The sequence below is a fragment of the Lactuca virosa genome, chromosome 4 (assembly GCF_052849685.1).
Source record: "Lactuca virosa cultivar CGN04683 chromosome 4, Lactuca_virosa_CGN04683_v6, whole genome shotgun sequence".
Lineage (NCBI taxonomy): Eukaryota > Viridiplantae > Streptophyta > Magnoliopsida > Asterales > Asteraceae > Lactuca > Lactuca virosa.
In genome coordinates, this window is record NC_136429.1 from 10,231,980 (window position 1) to 10,245,758 (window position 13,779).

Genomic DNA, 13,779 nt, shown 5'->3' on the forward strand with positions numbered 1-13,779 from the left:
AAAGTCATGATGTCTTAATGGATTATTAAGTTAGGGTTTTAGATTTTGGGTAGCCATGGAAAGTCATAAAGGTGGAAACTTTATTACTGAGAATGATGTTATGGGTATAGATCTGAGTTTGGACGAGAGGTGTTTAAGGAATAAATCATCGGACCGGATTGCCAATCTGCAACGGGTCCAATCAGTCATCAGACTGGAATACCATCGGGTCCACAACCATCAGGCTGGATTAGCCCGAGCCCACAACATGAGTCTGGCTTGCCTTCTGGACTCGTAGATAATGTCTGGATTGCTCCCGGGTTTGTTGGCCTCCGCACAGAGCAGTATTTCCACAACCCAACCGCACTATATCGATATATGCAACAAATAAGACATATAACAACAAAAAAATAATCATGCAAAAACAGATCACTACAGCATAGTAACATCCTAAACTAGGATACACAATCTACTGGGCCGACATTGGTGAGGAAAGTCAACTCATAGTACGAAAGATAGCAGAAAAGAATGTTGCTCCAAAGCCAACTCTACATGTCACCTATACAACAAACAATGACCTAGTCTCAAACTACTGCTTAAAATACCCAAAATACCCCTAGGTTAAACTTAGTCAAACCACATGTCAAAGGTCAAAGTCAGCAAGTCAAAAATTCAAAGGAAAGTCAAGTTAGCTGAGTACGCCCTACGTACTCAGCTACTACATTGGGCGTAGTCGCGTCTCATCCAAAACCACGGGACTCTAACCCAATACGCGTAACGTACTCCGTATGAATCCAAAACTTCATATTAAGAACTTATTCCTTAACGACCTCTCGTCCAAACTCAAATCTAGACCCATAACATCATTCTCAGTAATACAGTTCCCACCTTTATGACTTCCATAGCTAGACAACGCCCAAAAGCTAAACCCCTTACTTAATAATCCATTAAGACATCATGACTCTTGCATGGAAGGGATATAAGGACCAAGATTTCATTTTTATGGTTCTTAATAGCTCCATAATGGATAAAGTTTCCAACTTTATCCCTTAGGATGGTCCAAACAACCAAGATCTAGTCTTTAAGTCTCAAAGGGACCAAAAATGCATCTTTCTCAACTTAATCCATTAAGTCCAAGTCTCCAACCATCAAATTTAAATCAATATGATGTTTAGATGGATAAACTTTCCAACTTCATCCATAACAAGGTCACAAACTTTCAAGATCTAAACTTCATGCACTAAGTGACCAAAAAGTGACAAATATGAAAATTAACAAGATCTAGGAAACTAATGAGAAATTTTGAAGCTTTTTACTCACAATGGTCCAGAAATTATGTAATCTTGCTAGAACCCACGAAAATAGGGTTTTTACATAGTGGCGGTACGCCCAACATACCTAAAGTTACACACAACGTAACACCCTAAAAAATGCAACTTCTTCAGCCTAGTACGCCCAGTGTACTCTTAGTGTACGCCCAACATACTACCTGACTCTCCAGCTTAACTTCAAACAACCATAACTTCTTCGTTCCAACTCTATTTTTAGCGTTCTTTATATACACGGAAAGGTATCGAAGAGCCCCACAATCCTATATAACTGATTTTAACTTAAAACATATCGAACTAAAATCCTTATTCCAAGAAATAAGTCCAAAACATCACATTCCTGTTTTACCCTTTGACTTCAAAACACATACCAAGGGCTCAGATTGCATAACCAATATTATCAACATCTAATAGGGTCTAAACACTATTCCCTTGAAGCCCAAGGACTTTAATTGATCCATTTATTGTCCACAATCCCGAAATAAGGAACTTCTCGAAACAGGATGTTAGATGTTTGGAATTTCCACGACGAAGTATGTGACATCCCTATTTTTCACGGCCAGAAAAGACCGATTTTTTTATGCTTGTTTAAAAATCAGAGTAACATTTTGAATAAAAGTGTTGCGGAATTTGTTCCCAAAATAAAATATGATAAAGATTTATCAAATCGTTTCCGAAGAAATGTATTTCATTAAAAACCTCGGGATGTCATGTTCGATAAAGATCAAAAGCATAAACAGTACAGTATAAGCCGTACTACATTTATTCATATCTACAGGCCTATATCCGTAATCTCATCCCAAACATCATATCTATGCTCGTGCGCCACTACCTGTAATACGAGAAACTGAGTGGGTCAGGCTTGGGAGCCTGGTGAGCACATAGGGTTTTCAACCTACAATAAGTTTATTAATTTCATCAACCAACAATAACCCGATTACCCGTTCCCGTTATCCTCACATTACGTCCCTAAAACACCTATCATAAGGGACCTAGACTAAGGATCAACATCGGGATGGACACTACTGCCAAGGGGGTTCCTCAGCAATAAATGTCCTAAAGGCAACCATGAGGGGATGGAGTACACCGGTGAACACATCGTTCACAAACACCTACAGGTTGCGAGCTTGCTAGCGTTCCACTGGACTATCTAAAAGAGTTCGTGGTCGTCATCCATACTCCGGTAGATGACAGAATCAACAACAACAACATCGAGGCCTCTCATCATTTTATCACACATCGTCTATTACATCTACCCATGTTTTACCCCAACATTTTTGTAGATATAAAATACATATACAGTTTAAATCATTTAAAACATGTATAAAAAATTTTCACCAGCATAGACAGCAAGTATTCAGACAATATGCACACATAGCACGTAGTTTATATTAAATACTTCATATCTATGTGTAAGATGAAACTAACTATGCACTCACATGGTAAGGTGGTGACTCGGTACTCGGACAACACTTCGTTATCTCAAAACAATTTTCCCTTGACAAAACCTAGTATCAATACCACTAGAGTTTAGTCTAACGTTAACCGCGACTAATTAATAGTCTAGCTATTATTACGATCATATAAGCGTTAAACAATACTCTTCACCCACTATGTACAGAAAGGGGCCAGACATGGAACACCGGAGGGCAGGATCATTTTGGCATATATCACTTCTGAATCCAGCAACCCAAGCGGCCCTCCAAACCAGATTCCCCGTACCGCGAGTGGTTAAAAAGATATTATAACGACACTTATATAACTCATAATAATAGCCTAAATAATTATTATAAGGTCCTAATAACGTTACTGTAATTAACTAAAAGCAATATTAAAAATAGCGTGGGCGTAGCTCACTTACAGTGGGTTTTCTCGAAAATCGGGCTTCGCTTGGAGCAGCGTTTCCGAGCCAAAAGGCTCTTTTTCCCGGGACTCCGGGAGCCTCGGGGCTTCCTTTGGGTGCTAGGGGGTTTACCTAGGCTTGGGAGGGGGTTAGGGAGGTGGTGAGAGAAAGTAGAGAGAGAAAGTTGTGATGGAAGGGGTGAGAAAGTCGGCTGCTCTCGCAGCCCTTTTATAGGCTGGTCCTCGGATGTACGCTGGGCGTACAGGGCCTCGGACGCGGGGTGTAAGTCGGATAAGATCACAGGTGGCGCTCCTCGGATGGGGCGACGTGGAGCTTCCAAGACCAAGCGATTCTGAATGCGGGGCGTACCTTCTACGCGGCGCGTATGCGAGGCCAGGTGTCTCCATCCGAAGTGAGTCTGTGATCAGCAAGCGACGGCCCAGATCGAGCCACATCATCACCCCTCGCAGATTTCGCAATTTTCCTTCCTGACTTCTAAAATTCATAACTTTAGTATATGAGCTCCGTTTTCGACGTTCTTTATATCCACCCGTAGGCGGGACCGTACTCTACAACTTTCGTTTAGACTCCGTCGGCTAATTTTGAATTTATTTTTAAAGTTTTTATTTTTATCAGGCCGGGACAGGATTGATCCGTTAAAAATTCATAACTTCTTCATCTGACGTCCGTTTTCGTCTGTCTTTTTATCGTTACGCTACTATTAACGAGATATTCGATTCTTGTTTATGTTGTGTAGGCTAAAAAACCGCTCGATCTAATATTCAAACTTCGGGCTGTACACTGCTAAGCCGAAACTTCAAAAAATCATAATTTACTCATACGAAGTCAGATTTGGGTGTTCTTTTTATGGACGCTCTCGGTTTAAAGTATTCTACGACTTTCGTTTAGATCTCTAGGGCTAAAAATCGCTCTATCGTAAATTCACTATTTATGTTTCCCGGTGTCGTGCCGGTTCCGTCGCGAAACTTCGACGGGTCATAACTTCTTCGTTATAACTCGTATTTCGGCATTCTTTATATCCCCGGAATCCTTGTTTCGACCACTACAGCTTTATGTAAAGATATCGGGTTTATTCAAAATTTAAATTTTGACGCTTATTTTTATTATTTCTTTATAAACAAATATACAAGCACATAATTCACATAATACCCAAATATTTTATCTTTATTACTTCAAAAAGATTTACAATAATTGACCTAGACTATTACATCATCTACTAATGCTTATCCCCAAAACACGGACGTTGCAATTCTCTCCCCCTTAGGATGATTCCGTCCCAGAATCATGCATCAGTAAATAGATGCGGATAGCGACTCATCATGTCACTCTCTGTTTCCCAGGTGAGATTCGGCCCATTCGAATGTTTCCAACGGACTAGCACCAAATCGACCATCTTGCGTCGTAACTTCTTAGTCTTATGGTCAATAATTGCCTCGGGCTCATAGATTAGCCTCTTATTCTCATCCATCCTTAACTCTGAGATTGGAATTATGTCGGGAAATTCTCCCGTGAACTTTCTCAGATAACACACATGGAAGGTGTTATGAATACCATCTAGTTCTTCGGGTAATTCGAGCTTGTAAGCTTTGCTCCCAATTCTCTTAAGAACTTTGAACGGCCCAATAAACATTGGACTCAACTTTCCTCGTTTCCCAAATCTTATAAGTCCTTTCCACGGTGAGACTTTAAGCAAAACTAAATCTCCAACTTCAAATGTCATCGGTCGTCTTTTCTTGTCAGCATAGCTCTTTTGACGATCCTGAGCTGCTAACATCCTTTCCCTTATCACCTTTAACTTCTCAGCAGTCTGATGGACTATCTCGGGGCCCATAAACTGATTTTCCCCAGCCTCAAGCCAACAAGATGGCGTACGACACTTCTGTCCGTACAACGCTTGATAGGGTGCCATCTTGATTCTCGAGTGGAAACTATTATTGTAGGAAAACTCTACCAGAGGTAAGTGCTCGTCCTAGTTCCCTTGGAACTCCAAAGTCAATGCTCTCAGCATATCTTCCATTGTTTGAATCGTTCTTTCGCTCTGGCCATCAGTCTGCGGATGGTAAGTTGTACTCAAACACAACTTCGTACCCAATTCCTCTTGTAGACTTCTCCAGAATCTTGATGTGAAATGACTATCACGATCCGATACAATCGTAAGAGGAACACCGTGAAGTATTACTACCTCCTTCACGTAAGCATTTGCGAGCTTATCCATAGACCACCTCTCGTTGGCTGCTATGAAGTGTGCAATCTTAGTGAAACGATCCACGACCACCCAAATCATGCCGTGACCGTTCTTCGTTCTGGGCAGTTTAGTCACAAAATCCATGGTGATGTCTTCCCATTTACCCATGGGTACATGTAAAGGTTCTAAACTCCCATACAGTTTCTGATGTTGTGCCTTCAACCTTGCACAAGTTACACATTCGGCCACATACTTTGCAACATCGAGCTTCATCGTCGGCCACCAGTAGTAGGGTTTTAGGTCCCTATACATTTTAGTGCTACCGGGATGAATCGAGTACATGGTCTTGTGAGCTTCTTCCATCAGAAGATATCTTACTCCTCCCGTCTTAGGTACGCAAATCCGATCTTGGAATACCTTCAGTCCTTGCTTGTTTGTACCAAACTCCAATGTTTTACGCAAACGTTCTTCTTTTCGGTCATTCTTCTCTGAAGCTTCTTCTTGAGATTTCTTGATGCTTTCCACAATCGTCGAGACAACTTCTATTCTCAATGCTCTTGGCCTCTTCTTTTCAAGGTTTACTTTCCGACTAAGAGCATCAGCGACAACATTTGCTTTACCAGGGTGGTAAAGTATCTCACATTCGTAGTACTTGAGTAACTCTAGCCAGCATCGTTGCCTCATATTCAATTCCTTCTAATTAAAGAGATACTGGAGACTCTTATGATCAGTGAAAAGTTTGCACTTCGTGCCATAAAGATAATGCATCCAAATCTTTAGGGAAAATACTACCGCTGCCAACTCTAAATCATGAGTGGGGTAGTTCTTTTCATGTTCTTTCAGTTGTCGAGATGCATATGCTATCGCCTTCATTCTTTGGGTCAGAACACAACCCAACCCAACTCCAGATGCGTCACTATAGACTGCGAAGTCTTCAACTCCATCGGGTAGAGAAAGAATCGGTGTTTCACATAATTTCTTCTTTAACTCCTCGAATGCTTCTTCCTGCTTCTCACTCCATGTATAAGTAGCTCCCTTATGGGTCAAAGCTGTTAATGGAGCAGCTATCGAAGAAAAGCCTTGGATAAACCTTCGGTAATATCCAGCTAATCCCAGAAAGCTTCGAATCTCCGTGGGACTTTTCGGTCGTTCCCACCTCATCACAACTTCGATCTTTGTTGGGTCAACCATTATCCCTTCTTGGTTAACCACATAACCCAAGAATTGGACTTCTCGGATCCAAAAATCACATTTAGAGAACTTTGCATACAGCTTCTCATTCTTTAATACTTCCAATACTTCTCGCAAGTGTCTGTCATGCTCCTCCTGGCTTTTCGAGTAAATCAGAATGTCATCTATGAACACTATCACGGATTTATCGAGGAATGGTTTACAAACCCTGTTCATCAAATACATGAATGCTACTGGAGCATTGGTTAGTCCAAACGACATAACCAAGAACTCGTAGTGTCCATATCTAGTTCTGAACGCAGTCTTCTCGATATCCTGCTCTCTCACCTTCAGCTGATGATATCCTGACCTAAGATCGATCTTTGAGAAATAGCTCGAACCTTGTAGCTGATCGAATAGGTCATCAATCATTGGCAATGGATACTTGTTCTTCACCGTTGCCTTGTTCAACTCTCAGTAGTCTATACACATTCTCATGCTTCCGTCTTTCTTCTTCACGAATAGCACCGTAGCTCCCCACGGTGATGAACTAGGTCGAATGAAACCGTTGTCCAACAACTCCTGAAGTTGCGTCATAAGCTCCTTCATCTCCGTCGGTGCTAATCGGTACAGTGCTTTTGCTATTGGTGTCGTTCCTAGTAACAAGTCTATTCGGAACTCCACTTGTCTATCAGGCGGTAATCCGGGAAGATCTTCGGGAAAGACTTCCGGATAATCACACACCACTGGTATACTCTGCACCTCTTTTTTCTCCTTCTTTGCATCAATTACGAATGCCAAATATGATGTGCATCCTTTGGACAAACATTTCCTGGCTTTCATCAGGGAGATGATTCCAGAATTCACTCTGCGTTTGTCCCCGTACACCATAAATGACTCTTTTCCGGGTGGGTTTATTCTTACTATCTTCTTTCTGCAAAGTATCTCGACATCGTTGGCGCTAATCCAATCCATTCCCAGAACGATGTCGAAACCGTTCAACTCTATGGGTAATAGCTTTTCGTGGAATTCGTTTCCGTTTAAGTAGATGACTATGTTCCTAATACGTTCACTAAAAGGTACGAACTTGTCACTGGCAACTTCTACAATCAGGGCATTATCAAGTTTTTCTACGGGCAATGTTAGTTTCCCACCAAACTTATGTGACACAAAGGAGTAGTTTGCTCCGGAATCAAAATTATAATGGCAGGCAAACCATTTAGAGGAAAGGTACCTGAAGCGACATCTGCTGCCTCCTTTCCAGCCTCGAGTGTCATCTGCAAGGCTCTCCCCTTCGGCTTCGGTGGAATGTTGGGTCTTGCTACCTCCTTCTTCTTCAGGAAGTCCCTCGAAATGTGCCTCTCCTCGACACACCCGTAGCAGACTTTCTTGATGAAGGTGCATTCATTGTCATAGTGCCCGGGCTTTCCACACTTGAAACAGGTGACCTCCCCGTCACATTTCCCATGGTGCTTCTTCTTGTACTTGTCGCACCATTTTGCTTCTGCTCCTCCTCCTCTCGAACTAGACTTCGAGAATTTACTTTTCTTGTTGGACCTCGAGGATCCATCAAATTTCCTTTTCTCTCCAACCTCAGCCCTCTCCAGATCCCTTTCCTTCTGCTGGGTCTCCACATTCTTAGCTGCTCGAACAGTTGATTTTAGAGTGGTTGCCATCTTGACCATTGGGCCAAAGTCGGCTGGCAGTCCGTTTGCGAACCTCTCAATTTTGGAGAGTTTGGTTGGCACCAGGTATGGAAACAACTTCATCTTTTCTGTGAATGCAGTAGCATAGTCGTCAACGCTCATTCTTCCCTTCTTCAAGTTTTGGAACTCATTGTTCAGATCAATCAGATCTATCTCTGAACAGTACTGCACCTTCAGTTGTTCCAAGAACTCTTCCCATGACATCCTTAGGGCTTCTCCTCGCGGCATCGTATCTGCCAATAGCTTCCACCAGCTCAAGACTATGGTCTTCAGTTGTCTCACTGCGAAGACGGTCTTCTGTTTCTCGCTACAGTCACAGCTCTCAAACACCATCTCCATTTCGGAGATCCAATCCATAATCTCAACAGGCTTTGGGCTTCCTGAGAGACTTGGTGGCTTGGCACCCAAGAAATTCTTATACATCCGCCCATCCTTGTCGTTTCCCCTCTCCGGGTCATTCCTTCGTTCTCCTTGAGTCCCAACTTGACTCACATGGCGGCTATAGTTCTCTTCCTCCGATTGCTCGGGAATCAGCTCGGGTTGCTCAATGGGCATGGTAGGTTTGTCCCTATTTTCGTGCAACATCTGCCTCATTTCCTCCCTTTGTTCTGCTAACATAGCCCGAATCATGGCTTGTACTCCAGCCATGGTGATTGGCTCGGGTGCAACTTTTACTACAACAGGTATTTGCTGAATCACTGGGGGTTGATTCCTATTCCCATTTGCATTCTCAGCTCCACTGCGGTTTCTTGCCATTTTGATCAATACACCGAATAAGGTGAATTTAGATCTTTATTTAGGATAGACGTTTAAATCATCCTTATCGCTCCGAAACGTTTACATGTTAGTTCTAATATCGTAGTCGTACGTTTAGAATCCTGAACACATAAGGTTTCCAGATCCGGTCGGCAACAAACCAAAGATCCGAACAAATAATAGCATATAGCACATAAAAGATTTTTAGGCATCTTTCCTAACATAAACTAGTGCTTGTGTCTAAAATATACTAGACACTCATCTCACAATCATCGCTTAGAATTCTAAGTTTAAGTCTAGGAATCCTACAAATTCCTAGTTCGCTTAAACTAATGCTCTGATACCAACTGTGACATCCCCATTTTTCACGGCCAGAAAAGACCGATTTTGTTTATGCTTGTTTAAAAATCAGAGTAAAATTTTCAATAAAAGTGTTGCGGAATTTGTTCCCAAAATAAAATATGATAAAGATTTATCAAAGCATTTCCGAAGAAATGTATTTCATTAAAAACCTCGGGATGTCATATTCGATAAAGATCAAAAGCATAAACAGTACATTATAAGCCTTACTACATTTATTCATATCTACAGGCCTATATCCGTAATCTCTCATCCGAAACATCATATCTATGCTCGTGCACCACTACCTGTAATACGAGAAACTGAGTGGGTCAGGCTTGGGAGCCCGGTGAGCACATAGGGTTTTCAACCTACAATAAGTTTATTAATTTCATCAACCAACAATAACCCGATTACCCGTTCCCGTTATCCTCACATTACGTCCCTAAAACACCTATCATAAGGGACCTAGACTAAGGATCAACATCGGGATGGACACTACTGCCAAGGGGGTTCCTCAGCAATAAATGTCCTAAAGGCAACCATGAGGGGATGGAGTACACCGGTGAACACATCGTTCACAAACACCTACAGGCTGCGAGCTTGCTAGCGTTCCACTGGACTGTCTAAAAGAGTCTGTGGTCGTCATCCATACTCCGCTAGATGACAGAATCAACAACAACAACATCGAGGCCTCTCATCATTTTATCACACATCGTCTATTACATCTACCCATGTTTTACCCCAACATTTTTGTAGATATAAAATACATATACAGTTTAAATCATTTAAAACATGTATAAAAAAATTTCACCAGCATAGACAACAAGTATTCAGACAATATGCACACATAGCACGTAGTTTATATTAAATACTTCATATCTATGTGTAAGATGAAACTAACTATGCACTCACCTGGTAAGGTGGTGACTCGGTACTCGGACAACACTTCGTTATCTCAAAACAATTTTCCCTTGACAAAACCTAGTATCAATACCACTAGAGTTTAGTCTAACGTTAATCGCGACTAATTAATAGTCTAGCTATTATTACTATTATATAAGCGTTAAAAAATACTCTTCACCCACTATGTACAAAAAGGGGCCAGACATGGAACACCAGAGGGCAGGATCATTTTGGCATATAGCACTTCTGAATCCAACAACCCAAGCGACCCTCCAAACCAGATTCCCCGTACCGCGAGTGGTTAAAAAGATATTATAACGACACTTATATAACTCATAATAATAGCCTAAATAATTATTATAAGGTCCTAATAACGTTACTATAATTAACTAAAAGCTATATTAAAAATAGCGTAGGCGTAACTCACTTACAGCGGGTTTTCTCGAAAACCAGGCTTCGCTTGGAGCAGCGTTTCCGAGCCGAAAGGCTCTTTTTCTCGGGACTCCGGGAGCCTCGGGGCTTCCTTCGGGTGCTAGGAGGTTTACCTAGGCTTGGGAGGGGGTTAGGGAGGTAGTGAGAGAAAGTAGAGAGAGAAAGTTGTGATGGAAAGGGTGAAAAAGCCGGCTGCTCTTGCAGCCCTTTTATAGGCTGGTCCTCGGACGTACGCTGGGCGTACAGGGCCTCGGACGCGGGGCGTAAGTCGGATAAGATCACAGGTGGCGCTCCTCGGATGGGGCAACGTGGAGCTTCCGAGACCAAGCGATTCCGAATGCGGGGCGTACCTTCTACGCGGCGCGTATGCGAGGCCAGGTGTCTCCATCTGAAGTGAGTATGTGATCAGCAAGCGCCGACCCAGATCGAGCCACGTCATCACCCCTCGCAGATTTCACAATTTTCCTTCCTGACTTCTAAAATTCATAACTTTCGCATACGCGCTCCGTTTTCGACGTTCTTTATATACACGCGTAAGCGGGACCGTACTCTATAACTTTCGTTTAGACTCCGTCGGCTAATTTTGACTTTATTTTTAAAGTTTTATTTTTAATAGGCCGGGACAGGATTGATCCGTTAAAAATTCATAACTTCTTCATCCGACGTCCGTTTTCGTCTGATTTTTTATTGTTATGCTACTATTAACGAGATATTCGATTCTCGTTTATGTTGTGTAGGCTAAAAACCGCTCGATCTAATATTCGAACTTCGGGCTGTACACTGCTAAGTCGAAACTTCGAAAAATCATAATTTACTCATACGAAGTCAGATTTGGGTGTTTTTTTATGGACGCTCTCGGTTTAACGTATTCTACTACTTCCGTTTAGATCGCTAAGGCTAAAAATCGCTCTATCGTAAATTCACTATTTACGTTTCCCAGTGTCGTGCCGGTTCCGTCGCGAAACTTCGACGGGTCATAACTTCTTCGTTATAACTCGGATTTCGGTGTTCTTTATATCCCCGGAATCCTTGTTTCGAATACTACAACTTTATGTAAAGATATCAGGTTTATTCAAAACTTAAATTTTGACGCTTAGTTTTATTATTTTTTTATAAACAAATATATAAACATATAATTCACATAATACTCAAATATTTCATCTTTATTACTTCAAAAAGATTTACAATAGTTGACCTAGACTATTACATCATCTACTAATGCTTAGCCCTAAAACACGGGCGTTACAATTCTCTCCCCCTTAGGATGATTCCGTCCTGGAATCATGCATCAACAAACAGATGCGGATAGCGACTCATCATGTCACTCTCTGAGCTTTGTAGCTTTTGGGATTGAAAGAGATAGCTTAACCCATTAAACTGTTAAGAACTTAGTGCCCACGACGTGGCCTTAGGTTGCCACAACGTGTCGATTAGGAAATTATCGCCTATTTTTTCGATTGTGGGCCACGACATGGTCATGGATGGCCACGACGTGACAGTCCACTGAAGTCAACTTTAACCGTGGACTTTTTGACTTGAGTTGACTTTTGGTCAAACTCTTAGTTTTGGAAGGTGGGCTAATGGTTTACCTTGGTGATTGTATAGGTGGTGTATACCATCTGTATTTTCAGCATTGAGAGCAGTAACAATTGATTATCATCTGAGAGGTGAGTCTTCTCACTGTACTCATGGGTCGAAGGCACCAATGCCTATCCACTGGATTTATGCAGGATGTTTGTTGTCTTTGTGATACTTGCATAGAAGAACCTGAGGGTAGCCCGTGACATTTGTATGAAAGACCATGTGGTAGCCCATGGCACTTGTGTGTAAGGCCTTGGGGTAGCCAAGACGCTGCAAGGGAAGACCATGGAGGCAACACATGTCAATGGTATGAAAGACCATGGGGTAGCCCATGATGGCAATGTATGTATGATATGTGGTATTTTGGGGAACTCACTAAGCTTTGTGATTACAGTTTTGTGGTTTAACTTTTCAGGTATTTCTAGTTCGAAAGGAAGGGCCTGACGTGATCGCACAACATCCCCTTACGATTTCCGCATCGATGATCATTTTACTCTGATGTTTTTGATACATTTGTAATATGATGGTTTTGAGACGCATGATGTATGGTTTTGATGATTTTAAAAATGATTTTTTTTCACTATTTCTGAGATGTTACATCGATGCTATTTTTTGAACAATTATGAAACTTAATTACCCTAATAAGTCATTCTTCCTTTCAATAAAATGGGGTCCGGGGAGTATTGTTCTTTTCTTCTCTGAGATTGATCCAAATGAGCCCTTTAGTTATTTTGTAGTTATAAAAATTGTACAAAAGTTGAATTTTTACATAAACTATCAATTTTTAGATTAATTTTACGTAACATAATAAAAAGTTATAAAACTTTTAAGAGAGATTATGTTGCATCAAATAAAAAAGTTTGATAAATCTTTCTAATTAAAAGTTATGGGCTATTTGGTAGATCTGTGAATAAAATAGAGACATGAATTAGTGAGGTTTTGAAAAATTTGTCTTTTACCGAGTACATATTTTTATATTTAAATGAGTGCCATGAATGATAAAAAATCGACTATTTTACCATTTTGAACTATTTTCTTCAAGAACATCAAATAACAATCACATAATTTTTTTTTCCAGCAAGTATATCATGGCTAACGGAATAATTTGGCTAATGTTCGTATCAATATCTTCTTGACTCAATACAGTTCAGGTCCAAAACCACAATCAACCCTTGATAAAAAAAAATTATAATTACAATCCATCTAAAAAAATTACAAACCAATTACCATTTTTACTCTTATAATTTAGACAAAATTGCAAAAATGTCCCTGTGGTATGCATTTTTTTGGGGTTTTAGTTCAAACCCCGACTTTTTAGGCTTCGTGGTTCTTTTGAGCTAGTTTTGTTGTGTTTTTGGTCCCTCTGAATAGTGAAATGACTGTAATACCCTTGGAGTATTTATTTTTCATTTTTCTTTCATTTCTTCTTAAATCTAACGCTAATTTAATTATTTTAATAATTAAAAAAATAAGAAGGGGCCCACCACCTCTCTCTCTCTCTCTCTCCCTCTCTCTCTCTCTCTCTCTCTCTCT